General features: G+C 41.0%; 1 protein-coding gene across 4 annotated transcripts in view; it reads right to left on the bottom strand.

Moving 5' to 3' along the window:
• Positions 1 to 15,712, bottom strand: part of KIAA1958 (KIAA1958 ortholog) — a 213,834-nt gene extending 198,122 nt beyond the window's left edge. For all 4 annotated transcript variants that reach the window (XM_010335958.3, XM_003925227.4, XM_003925226.4 and 1 more), the window contains exon 1: positions 15,437 to 15,712. The gene's annotated coding sequence lies outside the window, so the exon portion shown is untranslated. The remainder of the gene's footprint in view (positions 1 to 15,436) is intronic.
• Positions 15,713 to 16,275: the final 563 nt, after the last annotated feature.

The raw sequence follows: 16,275 nt of genomic DNA, 5'->3' as shown, positions 1-16,275 counted from the left end.
TAACTTCCTCCCCTCTTCCTTTCTACCCACCAGAAATGGGTATTATTTCACTTTATATTTTTGCTAATTTGATAGTGTTTTTAAAAAGCTTCTGAATTGCCATAGTATTTGTGTGAGATTACCAAGGAGGCTAAACATTTCTCTTCTATAAATTGCTCTTCATTTTATCTATTATTCATTAGGGTTTTTTTTTTTTTTTTTGGTAAATTGTGAAAATAAAACAATACAATGTCATAAAGACATAAACTCTTTATCATATTACTGGAAGTATTTTCTTTCTGTTTTTTTCAACAAAGAGTGACTTTCACTAGGGCCTGCTGCATGTGAGCCCCCATGCTGGACCCACTAAACAACAGTTATTAGAAGTCATAGATGGGAGTCAGGGGTCTAGCACTAAGGTTTCGAATCTTGGCTCTTCTGTGCAGTCTGCTCTCTGACCTCGTGCCCTTCCTGTCTCTCTATGCCACAGTTGTCTCTGCCTGAAATGCTTGGCTACCAGCTCTGCAAGGTGTTGGTTCCAATCTGAAAGGAAAGATTTTCTTCTGAGACCAACAGAAGACTTGATTGAAAGAGGTCATCCTCGTTATTCTCCACTGCAGTTCTGGTTGGCTGCCTTCTTGGCAGTGTTCTCATTTCTCAACTTGGTTTCACTATGTTTTTTTCAACAGACAGGATCTTGCTCTGTTGCCCAGTCTGGAGTAAGGTGGCACCATTACAGCTCACCAAGGCCTTGAACTCCTGGACTCAAGTGATCTTTCCACTTCAGCCTCCCAAGTAGCCAGGAATACAGGCATGACCCTTCAGGTCTGATTAACTTTTTTTTTTTTTTTTTTTGTAGCGTCTCAAACTTCTCACCTCAAACAATCCTCTCACCCCAGCCTCCTCCCAAAGTATACTCTTTCCTTTTCAATTTTATTATTTTGTTTAAAAAATAAAGTTTTTTTAGTTTTTTTACTTTGAAGACAAGGCATTGTACTGTCACCCAGACTGGAGTACAGTGGCACAATCATAGTGCAGCCACAACCACCCAGGCTGAAGATAGTCTGCCAATTCATCCTCCCACCTCAGCCTGCTGAGTAGCTGGGATCACAGGTACATGCAACCATGCCGGGCTAATTTTTTTTTTTTAAGAGATGGGGTCTCCCTTTGTGGCCCAGGTTGGTCTTGAACTCCTGGGATCAAGCAATCCTCCAGTCTAAGCCTTCCAAAATACTGGGATTACAGGTATGAGTCACCGAGCCCAGACAAGTTTAAACTTTCACGTGGCCAAACCAACTGACCTTTTTATCTGTTTACCGGTTTTCTCAAAAATATTATATAGAACTACATTCTTTTATATTCAACAGAAACATTGTTTATTATGCAATGTGCAAGGACATGCTTATTTCTGAGGCCAATAATATGTTCTTAGATGACTAAATAATCATAAAATATCTATTTGATGATTAATAGGAAAGCATCAAATAAAAATGATACTAGACTGACCATGGTACCTCATGCCCATAATCCCAGCATTTTGGTAGGCCAAGACTGGAGAATTCCTTGAGCCCAGCTGTTCAAGACCAGCCTGGGCAACATAGTGAAACCTTATCTCTACAAAAAAAAAAAAAAAAAAAAACAAATAATGACAATAAGGTTAATCAATAAGATAAATTTTGACCCCAAAAGTAATTTTTAAAGCCAGGCGCGGTGGCTCATGCCTGTAATATTAGTACTTTGGGAGGCCAAGGCAGGCAGATCACTTGAGGTCAGGAAGTTGAGACAAGCCTGGCCAACATGGCGAAATCCCATCTCTACTAAAAATTCAAAAATTAGCTGGGCATGGTGGCGCACACCTATAATCCCAGCTACTCAGGGGCTGAGGCACAAGAATCGCTTGAACCAGGAGGTGGGGGCTGCAATGAGCTGCGATCACACCACTGCACCCTAGGCTAGTAGACAGAATGAGAGACTGTTTCAAAAATAATAATAAATACTAATAACTTTAATAGGAAAACCCCTAAGCTTCTGAGGCAATCACTTCATTAATGGAAAGTGCAGATTTTATACCTTATCACAGTGTATAAATATATCATCAGAAAAATGTATAGAAGGAATATAGTTTGGGTTAAGACTTTTATCTACCAGAAAGTAGCCAGCCAGTTGGCCAAAAAACAATATAAGACTATATACATATCAAGAAGATAGTCATATACCAAATATACTCATAATCAAAATACATCATAGGCAGATTAATATATACTTTTCAATGGATATATTCATATTCATTAATAATATTGAAAAGAAACTATTTCTAAGGCTACGCTATGACATGACCCACAACTTTTAAAGCAGAACATGCCTTAAAATGTTGCTGTGAGGTAGAATGGGAATACCTTCACCTAAAATTTCACAGAAATCTCCAAAGGCTATTTATTATGGAAAACAGCATGAAAGTTTCTCAAAACAATAAAAACAGAACTACCATACTAACCCAGCGATCCCACTACTGTGTATTTATCCAAAGAAAAGAAAACCAGTGTATCAAATAAATCAGTGTATCAAAGAGATTATCTGTACCACCATGTTTATTGTAGCACTTTCACAATAGCTAAGACATGGAATCAAACCAAATGTCCATCAACCAATGCATGGATAAAGAAAATGTGGTATATATACACAATCAAATACTATTCAACCATAAAAAGGAAAGAAATCCCACCATTTTCTGCAACATGGATAAGCCTGGAGGACATCATGTTAAACAAAGTCAGGCACAGAAAAATAAATGCCACATGTTCTCTCACTCATGTGGGAGATAAAAAAAATTTTTTGAGCTCAGGGAAGTAAGAGAGTAGAACTATGTGCATTAGAGGCTGAGAAGAGTACGGGAAAGATGTGGATAGGGGTTAGTTAACAGATACAAAATTACAGCTAGATAGGAATAAGCTCTGGTGTTCTGCAGCACTATAGGAAGAATATGGTTAACCATTATTTAATTGTGTATTTTCAAAAGGCCAGAAGAGAGGATTTTGAATGTTCCCAACACAAAGAAATGATAAAATGTTTGAGGTGACAGATGTGCTAATTACCCTGATTTTATCATTATACATTGTATACAAATATTGAAATATTACTCTGTATTCCAAAAACACGTAGAATCATTATGTCTCAACTAAAAAGGAAGAACAATTACTCCACTCTACACATAAGATTTATGCATTTTACATAAATTATATCAACATAAAAGAAACTTTAAAAGAATCTTCAAAGGCTGTTTAAACAAGATTTTGGTAAATCCATGAATTTTATGGATTTCTAAGTTGGGTTGATTGATCCTTCCTTGAATTGGCTATAGAAAACTGGTCTAAATTTATTGCAAAACTTCAGAGCTGAAAAACTTAAGTGAATTTTCCAGGGAGAGAAAAAAAATCTTGAAAATTTCTCCATATCTGCTGGGGTTCATCCATATACCAAACAAGGATTCCTTAGGCAGATTTCTAAAAACAACTGAACTGCCACCTTTACTTCAACTATGTTTAAAGAACATCTTCACTAAAAATGATTTTAATCTTCGGTTTTCTCCAGGAGATAAACTTTGGTTATATGGTAAATTCACTAACGAAGAACTCATTGTTTTCAGAAGATGTCAGATAAACAAAGTCAATAACTGAACTGGAACTGTCATGAAAATGTTAACAACCTTAGTCATTTAGAAAAGAAACTCTCTGCAACAAATATATATTGGCTTATCACTATAAGTCAGATACAGTAGAAAAGTTATTACTAATCAGATTATTGCATAGCTTACCCTTTCTTGCCTAATCAGGTATTTGTTCCCTTGGATTAATAGGAAAATAAGTCTTCCAATACAACAACAACAACAACAAAAACTACTTAAAAATAAATCAAGGACTTCTAAGCAAGCAAAACAACAGATACTGAGTTTTGGACTCTCCTCAAATCTAACCATACAAATATGTTAGAAATGCTGGTGGGCAACGGAGAGGCTAGTAGAAACAGAAACCTAAAAAGGTGATAGAACTGTATTGAATCTAGCACGTAGTGAGTACCACTGAGACTGGAAGTCTGAATGAGAGTGGTGGATTTTACCAACATCAGTGTGTTCGTTTGCTAGGGCTGCCATAACAAAATACTACAGACTGGGTACCTGAAACAACAGAAGTTTATTTTCTGACAATTCTGAAGACTAGAATTCTAAGACCAAAGTGTTGGCAGGCTTGGTTTCTTTTGAAGCCTCTCTCCTTGGCTTGCAGATGACCCCCTCCTTGCTGTTTCCTTCACAGCGTTTTTCCCCTATGTGCATGTCCCTAATGTCTCTTTTGATGTACAAATTTCCTCTTATAAGACACCACCAGACTGGAGTATAGTAGGGCTCACTCCAGCAACCTTATCCTAACTACCACCTTTTTAAATGCCCTAGCTTCCAAATACAGTTACATCAGGTACTGGAGGGTTGGGGCTTCAACATATGAATTTGCAGAGACACCACTCAGCCCATAAACCGTCAATATCTTGGTTGTAATATTACAAATATAATTTTTAAAATGTTACCACTGGAGGAAACTGAGAAAGTATGCAAAGAACCTCTCTGTATTTTATCTTACAACTGCAAGTGAATCTACAATTATCTCCACGGAGAAAAAAAAACCACCCACAGATGGGAGGATAACAAAATAGGTAGACAAGAACAAAAGACAGAATGTTCAACAATATCAGATGATAGGACAGCTCCATGGACACCAGGTAAGTATGCAGGGCGGAAACACCCACAAAAATAGAACTTACAGAGAATAAGGAACTAGGTAGATGAAGGGAGGTAAAAGAGAGTTCTAGTGATTCTAAAAGCTGGGAAAGAAGAAATTACCATCAAAAAGAGAAGACCCCTTTTAAGTGAAATTGTGTCTAAGAACAACTAGTGAAGTTTCTGAGTTTCTGGGGGAGAATGCAAAACCCCAAGGACTTAAGAGGCTTCAAGAAGAACACCGTGGACTAGAATTCAAATCAAACAAAGAGGCGTAAGCGGGAATAAAGGAAAGAGATACCCAAAGGAGGTTAATCTCAGAATACTACAGAGGAGGCCATATCAAGAAGCCACACTTTTTCCTTTATGTTGAAGTATATACCCAGAAAAAGGCAGCAATAAGTGAACTTGCTGATATCACAATTTCACAAACAGAACCCATTTATGTAACCAGCAACCAGTTCAAGAAACAGAACCTTTCCAGCAGCCTCTACTTTCTCTGCTCTAGTCAACACTCCCCCAAGAGCAGTCCCTATTCTGGTTTCTAACAGAACAAAATGATTCTGCTTGTTTGAGGACATTCTATATACGAAGGCATACAGTATAAACTCTGCTCTGTCTGGCTTCTTTAGCTCAACATACGTCTGTGAGATTCATACATACTACTGCACGCATCTGTAGCCTGTTTATTATTCTCATTGCTCTACAGTATTCCATTGTGTAAATCTACTATGATGTATTTATTCAATCTGAGTCAGTTTAATATTGCTGTATAACAAATCACCTGAAAATTTAATGGCTTAAAACAACAATTTATTTCTCACAATTCTATGTGTTTTCTAAGCAGTTTCACCTCTGGCTTTAACCTGGACATGTTTATGTGGCTCCTTTTAGCTGGAAGGTCAGCCCAACTATAAGGTCAAAGATGGCTTCACTCACAAGTCTGTCAGTAAGTACTACCGGTCATTGGCTGGGCACCATAATCGTCTTCCATGTAACCTCTCCTACTCCAGTATGTCCTTATGTCGTGGTCTCAGGGCATTATTCCTCTGATTATGTAAACACTTATCAAGCTTCTGTTGCATAATGCTTGCTAATGTCCAACTGGCCAGAGCAAGTTACACAGCCAAAGTCAGACTCACTGTGGAAGGGTACAACAATGACTGATGGCTATCTGGACAGGTTTCAGTTTGGAGCAATGACAAACCTGCTATGAGCATTCTAGTCATTTGGGTGCATATGTATCTTAGACTACTGAGTCACAGGATTTGCAGCATATGTTCGGCTTTAGTAGATATAGTTACACAGCTTTCCAAATTCCTGTACCACTTCACGTTTCCATTCCAATTTACACTTCACAGAGCAGTGCAGGAGAACTTCAGCTACTCCACATCCTCATACTTGATATTTTTCATCATTCTCATTTAGCCATAATAGTGAGTGTACAATGTTATCTCATTTTTATTTTAATTGAGTGGCCATATTTTAAAAACTTCAGATAAGCAGCAAAGGAGAAAATCTTCAAACCATAAAAAAATCAGGAAAACTCTTTGCCAATTTCTACCTCCATCATAGAAACCTTGTCCAAAAGTAACAGTAATTTCTAATTTAAACATGACCGAGAGAACAATTAAATTTAAAAGTACAGTAAGAAAAAAGATGAGAATTTGTAACATATTTCAAAATGTATTCAGAGGAATTAAGAAAATAGCCAGGCACAGTGCCTCATGCCTGTAATTGCAGCACTTTGGGAGACCAAGGCAGGAAGATCACTTGAGCCCAGGAGTTCAAGACCAGCCTGAGCAACACAGTGAAACCCATCTTCACCAAAAAAAAAAGAAAAGAATCAGCTGGCAATGGTGGCACACATCTATAGTCCGAGCTACTTGGGAAGCTGAGGTAGGTGAATTCCTTGAGCCTTGGATGACAGAGGCAAGGCCCTGACTCAAGAGAAAAAAGAAAAAAAAAATGAAAAAAAAAATCTAAAAATATTCTAATAAGAACAGCATACGTCAGAAATTGAAAAACTAAAAAATGAATCTGGCCAGATAACAAGAGGATATACAGTAAGAAATGACAAAGTTCATAACAGAACAGGAAAGAAAAAACTCAGACAGGAAGTAAAAACTAGAAAGAACGCTAAACTTATTAGATGGATGCTGCCAGGTGCAGTGGCTCATGCCTGTAATCCCAGCACTTTGGGAGGCTGAGGCAGATGGATCATTTGAGCCCATGAATTTGAGACCAGCCTGGGCAACATCATGAAACCCTGCCTCTACAAAAAATATAAAAATTAGTAGGGCATGGTGATGCACATCTGTAGTCCCAGCTACTCAGGGCTATACTGGGAGGGTCACCTGAGCCCAGAGAAGTTGATACTGAAGTAAACCATGATGGTGCCAATGCACCCCAGCCTGGGTGACAGTGAGACCATTTCAAAAAAAAAAAACAAAACAGAAATAGATACCATGGAAAATACCCTGAAGGGACTAAAGCATAAAATAGAAAAAATATAAAAGCAAAACAAAAACAAAAAAGAGTATTAAGGTATAGACATAAGAAAGGTATAGATATAAAAAGATCCAACATACATATAATAGGAGGCCCCAAAGATAGAAAATGAAAACAATGCAACACAATAGTAAAAAACTATAACTGATGAAAATATGAAACAACATTTGGGCAAATATAATAAAAAACACACTGTGTGTCTGGGAGAATTAACAGGGAACAGTCAATAGACATATTCTAGTAAAAGCATTAGCTTTAAAGATGAAGAAAAAGTCCTTGGGTATCTAGGCAAACAAATAAAATTAAAGAAAGAAAATCATATTGGTATTAGAGTTTAACAATGACACATTTTATCAGAACAGAGTGAGACTCGGCAAACTAAGGCCCATGGACCAAATCCAGCCCACTGCCTGGTTCTGCAAATTTTTATTGGGAACAGTCATGCTAGTTCATTTTCACACTATCTACAGCTGCTTTTGCAATGCAATGGCACAGTTAAGTAACTGTGAGGGAAACCTATGACCCACAAAACCTAAGATAATTATTATTCGGTCTTTTACAGAAAAAGTTTGCCAACTCGTCCAAGAGAGTAACATTTTTAAAGATACGTGAGGGAAAAAAATGTGAGTCAAGTATTAAGTATGTTTATTCAGTCAAACTGACCTTGAAGTATAAAAGCCACAGATAAACAGTGTTAAATATGAAAGGCAAGGGATACATTTAACATAAGCCACTTACAAGAATTCAATAGCCACACACAGTGGCTCATGCCTGTAATCCCAGCACTTTGGGAGGCCGAGGTGGGTGGATCACAAGATCAGAAGTTTGAGACCAGCCTGATCAACATGATGAAACCCCACCTCTACAAAAATCAGTCAGGTATGGTGACGCGCACCTGTAATCCCAGCTACTGAGGAGGCTGAGGCAGGAAAATCACTTGAACCTGGGAGGCAGAGGCTGCAGTGAGCCGAGATCATGCCGCTGCACTCCAACATGGGTGACAGAGCAAGACTGTCTCTCAAAAAAAAAGAGAGAGAAAACTCAATCAGCTTCATACTAAATGATTACAGAAGCCTTACCATAAGGACTTCTGTTGCTCACTGAATATATTTAACTAAAACTAAGACTAATGCAAACAGAGTAACATATGATTCACATGGGGCAAACAGAATTGAGAAATCTTGGGGTGCAAGAATTGACTGACCCAGGGACTTGATTATGGATAGAAAATAGGACTAAGAATAAAGAAAGAATCAGAGATAACTCCTAAATTTCTGGACTGGGAAAATGGATGGAAGGTGGTACCAATTCACTGAGCTAGGGAATAAAAGAAAAGACACAGATTTGAAGAAGGCAAAAATAAGTCTGGGGCATGTTGAATGTGAAATGCTTGTAGAAAATTAAGTGAATATATCCAGTCATAGTAGGACACAAAGATGTGGATTTCAGGAGAAAAGCCCTGACTAGATATTAGATTCAGGAATCATCAGACATGCGTGAGAAGACCAAATAGTGTATAATTTATCATGAGAGCAGCAAGACCAATAGCTGGGAAAAAAAAAGCACCGCCGGGCGCGGTGGCTCAAGCCTGTAATCCCAGCACTTTGGGAGGCTGAGGCGGGTGGATCACGAGGTCAAGAGATCGAGACCATCCTGGTCAACACGGTGAAACCCCGTCTCTACTAAAAATACAAAAAATTAGCTGGGCATGGTGGCACGTGCCTGTAATCCCAGATACTCAGGAGGCTGAGGCAGGAGAATTGCCTGAACCCAGGAGGCGGAGGTTGCGGTGAGCCGAGATCGCGCCATTGCACTCCAGCCTGGGTAACAAGAGCGAAACTCCGTCTCAAAAAAAAAAAAAAAAAAGCACCAAAAGAAACATGTCCTCCAGCTTAGCGCTGTTTGGCCACAATAATATTCTCTAGTATTCCAAAATAACTATTAAGAATTTTGGCCAGGCACAGTGGCTCAGGCCTGTAATCCCAGCACTTTGGGAGGCCCAGACAGGAGAATATCATGAGAACAGAAGTTTAAGACCAATCTGGGCAACAAAAGCCTCATCTCTACAAAAAAATTAAAAAGTTAGCTGGGCATGCTGGTGTGCACCTGTGATTCCAGCTTACTCAGAAGGCTGACGTAAGAGGACTGCTTGAGCCCAGGAGGTCCAGGCTACAGTGAGCTGTGATCATGTTACTGCACTCCATCCTGGACAACAGAGCAAGAAGATCCTGTCTCCAAAAAAAAAAAAAATTTGTACTTTAAATCATTCAAAATAAAGCATTTGAAAAACAATGAATACAAAGAGTGAAAAACAAAAAGCCTTTATCTACTTTATTTTTATGACTACACATAGAGTCGATTCTATTGCTGTATATTTGGACCTGGCAATCAAATGACAAACTGCCAACAGAATCAAAAAGACATAAAAGATGAAACCACTATAAAATCCACATGTGGAGTCAGGCGTGTACATATGTAGATATACACGAATGTAAGGCAGTAGGTAGAGGGGCAGACTGTGTTACAGGCGGAACTGTGTTCCTCTCAAATTCATCTGCTCACGTCCTAAATCCTGGTACCTCAGAATGTGACTTATAGTGCAGGTAAGGCCTTTAATAGAGGTAATTAAGGTAAAATGAAGTCATTTTGGTGGGCCCTAATCCAATACAACTGATGTTCTTAAAAGAAGAGGAAATTAGGACACACACATACACAGAAGGAAGATCATGTGAGGCCACCTAAGGAAGAAAGCCATCCATCGGCCAAGAGAGGGGCCTTAGAAGAACCCAACCATGGCCGGGCGCGGTGGCTTAAGCCTGTAATCCCAGCACTTTGGGAGGCCGAGGCGGGTGGATCACGAGGTCAAGAGATCGAGACCATCCTGGTCAACATGGTGAAACCCCGTCTCTACTAAAAATACAAAAAATTAGCTGGGCATGGTGGCACGTGCCTGTAATCCCAGCTACTCAGGAGGCTGAGGCAGGAGAATTGCCTGAACCCAGGAGGCGGAGGTTGCGGTGAGCCGAGATCGCGCCATTATACTCCAGCCTGGGAAACAAGAGCGAAACTCCGTCTCAAAAAAAAAAAAAAAAAAAAGAAGAAGAAGAAGAACCCAACCCTGCCAACACTTTGATCTTACACTTCTAGCCTCCAGAATTGCCAGAAAATAAATCTTTGTTGTTTAAGCCAACCAGCCTGTAATTCTTTGCTACAGTAGCCCTAACAAATTAATACAAGCTAAGAGGAGGAAGTAGTCCTAGCTAGTTAAGAATTCACACACTGTCAATATTGTCCCAGAAAGAAGAAGTCCACTAACAGAAAAAAAGGGTAGAGTTTCTGATACATGGTGATTATGCCTTAAATCACACTAAGTATTTACAGGGGAAAATATAAGAAAAAATGAAGGGATACAATATTGGCAATTAGAAAAGGACAGAAAAGGTTAACGCAGCATCAGTTTTGAAGAAAAGCAAGAATAAAAAGAGAAGCCAACCAAGATGTATCCTCTGCCTGAAATGAAAGTTAACCAAAGAGTAAATGAATTATCTAAAAACAATTCAGCAAAGCAAGAGAAAGCAATGGAAGCAACTTCGGATAATTACTTAGAATTAAAAACAGTCGTGTGTATTTTATTTTAACGTTCAGCTAATGAAATCCTTGATGACTGACAAACAAAAAACATTTTCAGGCATCAAGTGAAAAGATATTTCCAGTGGCTTCTAATGGAATTTTGCTTCTTTGCAGGCTTCCTAAGGTGGGGTGGGGGTGGGGGGACCAGCTAATAATTACTAGTCATTTCATACACAATACTTTTTGTCCTGTGTCCAGAGTTTTTTTTAAAAAAAAAGGCCATAGCTATCCAGAAGAGAGTGAGGTGGAAGGGAAAGCTATATCTCTAACTTGCAGTGGCCAAGGGGGCACCTGCTCCCTGGTGCTAGGTTGGCCAAAGTTCACGCAGAGAAGGAAAAAAGCTAGAGTAGAAATTCATCATTTTATGGTAAGATTTTTAATGTTTTTAAACATTGCTTCAATGTTTTAATGTCTTCTTAAGTTTTAAAGTTATGGCTCAATGTGGTGGTTCACACCTACAATCCCAGCACTTTGGGAGGCAGAAACAGGAGGAACATTTGAGTCCAGGAGCTCAAGACCAGCCTGGGCAACATAGCAAGACCCCCATCTCTACAAAAAATAAGAAAAATTAGTTGAGTGTGATGGCGTGTGCCTGTAGTCCCAGCTACTTGGGGGGCTGAGGTGGGATCCCTTGAGCCCAGGACTTCAAGGAGGCAGTAAGCTATGATTACACTATTCCAGCGTGGGCGCCAAAGTGCAACCTCGTCTGTAAAAAAACACAAAGTTATATCTCATATCAAAGTTGTATAATTTTTCTTTTGAGACATAATGTTACTTCTTTTCAGTATAAGAATATCATTGTTGTCCTACACCACAATTCTTTGCTTCCTGTATTATTTTCAAGTGTGATAAAATGTTTCTGAAATACATCTTCTTTGTCACTAGAGCCATTAGCATTATGAACACTAACGGTGAAAAAGCTCTCCAACTGTTTAAGTGTAAGACTTTGCAAAACAAACCTGAATACAGCTGCATAATTTGCCTTTCTCCAGAAAAGCCTATTAAACTTTGTTGGCAATGGATACAAAATAAAATTCAAAAATTTGCATTTTTAGTACTTTTGGTTTCTTGACCTTTATTTGAATTTGAGACTAAGCTTTACCAAACAACAGAATTTACACAGTAACTAGCCAACCACAGTCCTCATTATGGAATCTATGCAGTGCATTTGTTACCTAGGAAACGGACCAGAGCACAGACAGAGTGCAATTTCAGTCTAGCAGAAGAATTCTCCAATCATGCTAGTAAATAAAGTCCATAAATCAACTAATCAGAAGCAAAGTCAAGAAGTATCAGGTAAGAGTTAAGCTCAATGGAAACTTTTTACAGGAAAAAAAGAAACCTGTGGGGCTTCCTCACACAACTATGGAGATCTCTTAAGTAAATATTATGAGCAGGTTTCTTTACAAACACAAACTGTCAGAAAATAAACTGTTCAAAATAAATGGCTTCTCTCCAATCCTCAGCTTCTCTATTTTTGACAGTATTTAAGAGAAAAAGCTTCTTCAGAGCCAGCCTCATACATCTGGTACCAGAATATTAATCCAAGAATGAAATCTGCATTTTCAGCAAGCAACGTGGGGTTTGTGCTGTTCTTAAACAATACAGGATGATGATAAAGGCTGGAATGACAGGTCACTGTCCACACCTCTCACAGCCAGACCTGCTTCCTCACCAGGCTACAAAAAAATGTGAAAAAGAAAGACTTGAAAGTCACAAATCTATTACAAAGAATAAAATTGTTACTTTTTGGCTTTCCATTTATTACTAATGATTAACACTAGTCATTTGGGCATTCAAATGACTAGTTAACAGAAAGTGGCCATTTTAAGCTTCCTGTAATGATACCACATTGATAACCAATAAACAGGAAAACGCTAGAAAAGTCCATGGATTTTAAAGCCTATCTGTTTTAACTGTGGATGGCTTAACGTTGGTTTAAAAAGAGAAGTTGGTAAATGTCAGCTATATTTAAAAATCAAGTTTTATACAAATACAAATTTTCTGGAAGTAGCACTTATTTGTCAAAATAAATGAAAAAAATTTCAAACATGAAAAATGAAAAATAATTTATATGCCTTCCTGAACAGCAACTTACCAGAAAGGAAATCAGTTAAAAATGTGTAAGGTTCTCTGGAATGCTTCTGATTACACTATTATTGCTAATTATACAAAAAAAAAAACCAAAAAATTAATATCTACATATCAGTCCAAACTCCCCCCCCTCAAAAAAAAAACAGGTGTTATCTTTTATCCAGCCCATATAAAGACTACACTGACGATCTCAGAAAACTTAGGCACAACTACAACTTTGCCAAAACAATTCTCAATACAAGCCACACTGTTAATGCTTAGTTTAAACAGTGACTCTTTGTTCAATCTTATCACTATCACTGACAGCCCTGTAAATACATAAACAAGCAATTCAATTGTTAGTTCATCTTTTTTTAATACTTTTAGGAGCTAAGGAAGAGTATATATAGCTAAAAGCTGAAATTCCGAGAGTAGGCTAGAACTCCATTCCTGGATTCACGATAAAGCCTGACCAAATTTCAACGCCTCTCCTCTTTGGGCTATTATTATGAATGGAGAGGGAAAAGGAGCGCTGGTCAAGGGCCTACCAGAGCCACATACTGAGCTCTGTACCTCTGTGCAGAATTTAAATTAATTTACCTAATGCAGACTGTAAGTTAAAGCAGGAACTAGTAAAATTTTATCAACTAAAAGAGGTTGACTTGATTACTGCTAGGGTTTAAGTAACGTGTGTAAACGCACACACTAGGCATTTATAAAATTAGGCATGCAATAATATTAATCTGTTAAAGTAACTGGGGCAAGAATCTAGGATAGATTTTTCTCCTAGAAAGAAGCACTATTTTAAGCATACTAAACGGTTTTTTTAATAATGGCAAACATCAGTTTGTTTTTTTTTAAGTGCATTAAATTGTATACTGTTTTCTAATTTTTAAACCTTAATGAAAATTTAATACATAATTTTCCACGTTTTTCCTTCAAGTTTAGATAATGCTTTTTGTTTTAAGAAAGTCTCTTTTTTCTACATATGGCTGTCCATCTAATTGTATGCATGTCCCCCAAAACCGCTTCTTCCTTTTTTTTAATCTCCCGGGTAACTGTCAGACTTAAGTTTGTCAATATAAATTCTCATACGGTGGGCAAAAAAGAGTTTCCAGAACTGAGCAGTAGAGTGAGATTAATACAGTTATAAATCCACACCTGCATTTTAAAAACCTGAATCTGTAAAATTAATTTTCTGGGGGCTTATTCAACTTCGTTTATTGTTTGAATATCTACAAATACACGGCAACCGTTCATGAAGAAACTTAGCTGGCTAATCAAATAAGACGAATAAGAAACATCACCCTACAGTATTTTTCAAAACACTGTATCCATGTCCATGTACAACCCAATCACTGGGTTATATAGAATAAAATAGGAAAAGCACAATCACAGGGGGAAAACTCTATTCTGGCATTCATGGCCTCATGGGTTGTGAAAGAGCTCATATCTTAAACCAGCAGAAATAAAGGCTTCAGCCTGAACGGAAAGCTAGATCATTGTTTACTGCATTCCAATTTAACCTCCACCATGGAAGCTGTCACTACCTGACTGACTTGTTAACTGTTTATTTTATCGGGAGAGGATTCCGTCTTGCGAATCCTAACGAGTCCGGGAAAAAACAAAACTACTCCATAACTTAAAAAAAACACACACACTCACACAAAATAAACATAGATAATTGTAAAAATCACAGCCATGTTCCTTTTTTTAAAAAAAGTCCGCATCTAAAACCGTAAAGAAAAAAAAGACACGAGGGAACCAAAAACATTCTTTGATTTTGGTTTGACGTTGGTCAGTCCCACCTCCTCCTACCCAAGGGAATACATTTTTCGATATATTTGATAACAAACACAAACCACTGTGCGCAGCCTCAGACGGGGGTGGGGGGGGCGGAAGAGCCTTTTGGAGAAAGCCCTCCTCCGTTAGAAACAATAAATAAGGGAGTAAAGCCATACACATTCCCTCACACACTCCCCAAACGCACCCCCGCGAGCCTCCCGAGGAGGGAAACTAGTGGGGCAGAGCTCTTCCTCCACAAGCATCTCAAGACTTGGAAACTAACAGGGCAGACCTTTTCTTCCTCCTTCCCGCCCTCCTTCCCACCTCCAACAGACCCAAGAGCAGGAGTAGGGGCGCCAGCTCCACGCACAGCGCCCGCAGGCGCCGCTGAGACCCGAGCTGCCGGGTGGCGGGCGGCCCAGGGCAGGAGGACTGGAGCCGCCGCCGGGGGTCTCCGCGCCTCGCACCCCCAAGCCCGGCGCCGCCGACGAGCGGCCGCCCGGGTCCCTGCCCTAGCTCTGGCCTCGCTCCCCCGAGAGGAGACAAAAGGAAGGTTCAGCCGGGTCACCGCGCGGCCGCTGACGGGGAAGCAGAGCCGACCCCAGCGCGGCCGCCCCCCACACAAAGGGGCTCCCCGCCCGGGTCGCCGCGTCGGCGCGCTCGTCCCCGCCCCGCGCGCGGGCTCTCACCCACCTGCAGGTGTCTGTGCGTCGGTGCGTCTGTCCATAGGAACGCGGGCGGCGGGGGGGCCTGCGGGAGCCGGGCAGCCCGGGCTGGACGGGGCGGGCCGAGGGGCGCGAGGGCGGGAGGAGAGCGGCCAGAGGACCGGGCACCGAAGGCAAGTGGCGCGGAGAAGCCGCCCGGCGGGCGGCGGACCGAGGCGCGGGGCGCGGGGCGGGGGCGCCAGCCTGGCTCGGCCGACCGGCGCGCGCCGCTCCGTGCGCCCCGAGCTCCGCGCGCCCGGCTCGGAGCGCGGCGGGCGGGCAGGGGGCGGGGCGCGGGCGGGCCGGGGCGGGGCCGCGAGCGGGGCGGGGGCTCGGACCCCGGGCTCCAGCCGGCACCGGAAACGCGCCGTGGTCGGCAAGATCCACAGGAAGTGTGTAACGACACCTTGTACGGCACGCACCGAGTTCGCGGTCGTCGCTGCCCGGAGAAGGTGTGGATCGAGCCTCCAGCTGCACACACGCGCGCACGCGGCGGCCGGCGCGCTGGCCCTGAAGGTTTGAAGCAAACCCACCTTCCGCGCGCACGAGCTCAGAGTGCTGCCCCTGCAGGTGTGGAACCCGCTGTCCCCGCTATGGCTGGAGGAGGTGTGCAGCACTGCCTCCTACGACACGTCCCGGGCCCACGTTCCCCAATGCACTTCGGAGCTCCGTGCACCTCCGCCGAAACGCAAGGAGCAGACAAAACCTACACCATCCGTGAGGTGTGTGATGCCCCTTATAACGCACTGAGTCGAATCACCTCTCTGCCCAGGGATGTGCATTAACACCTTCCAGCGACATACTACGCACAGCCCCCTATCACCGCTG

This window comes from Saimiri boliviensis, chromosome 2 (assembly GCF_048565385.1).
Source record: "Saimiri boliviensis isolate mSaiBol1 chromosome 2, mSaiBol1.pri, whole genome shotgun sequence".
NCBI lineage: Eukaryota > Metazoa > Chordata > Mammalia > Primates > Cebidae > Saimiri > Saimiri boliviensis.
Note: the sequence above shows the minus strand (reverse complement) of the source record. Positions and strands in the feature narration are given on the sequence as shown.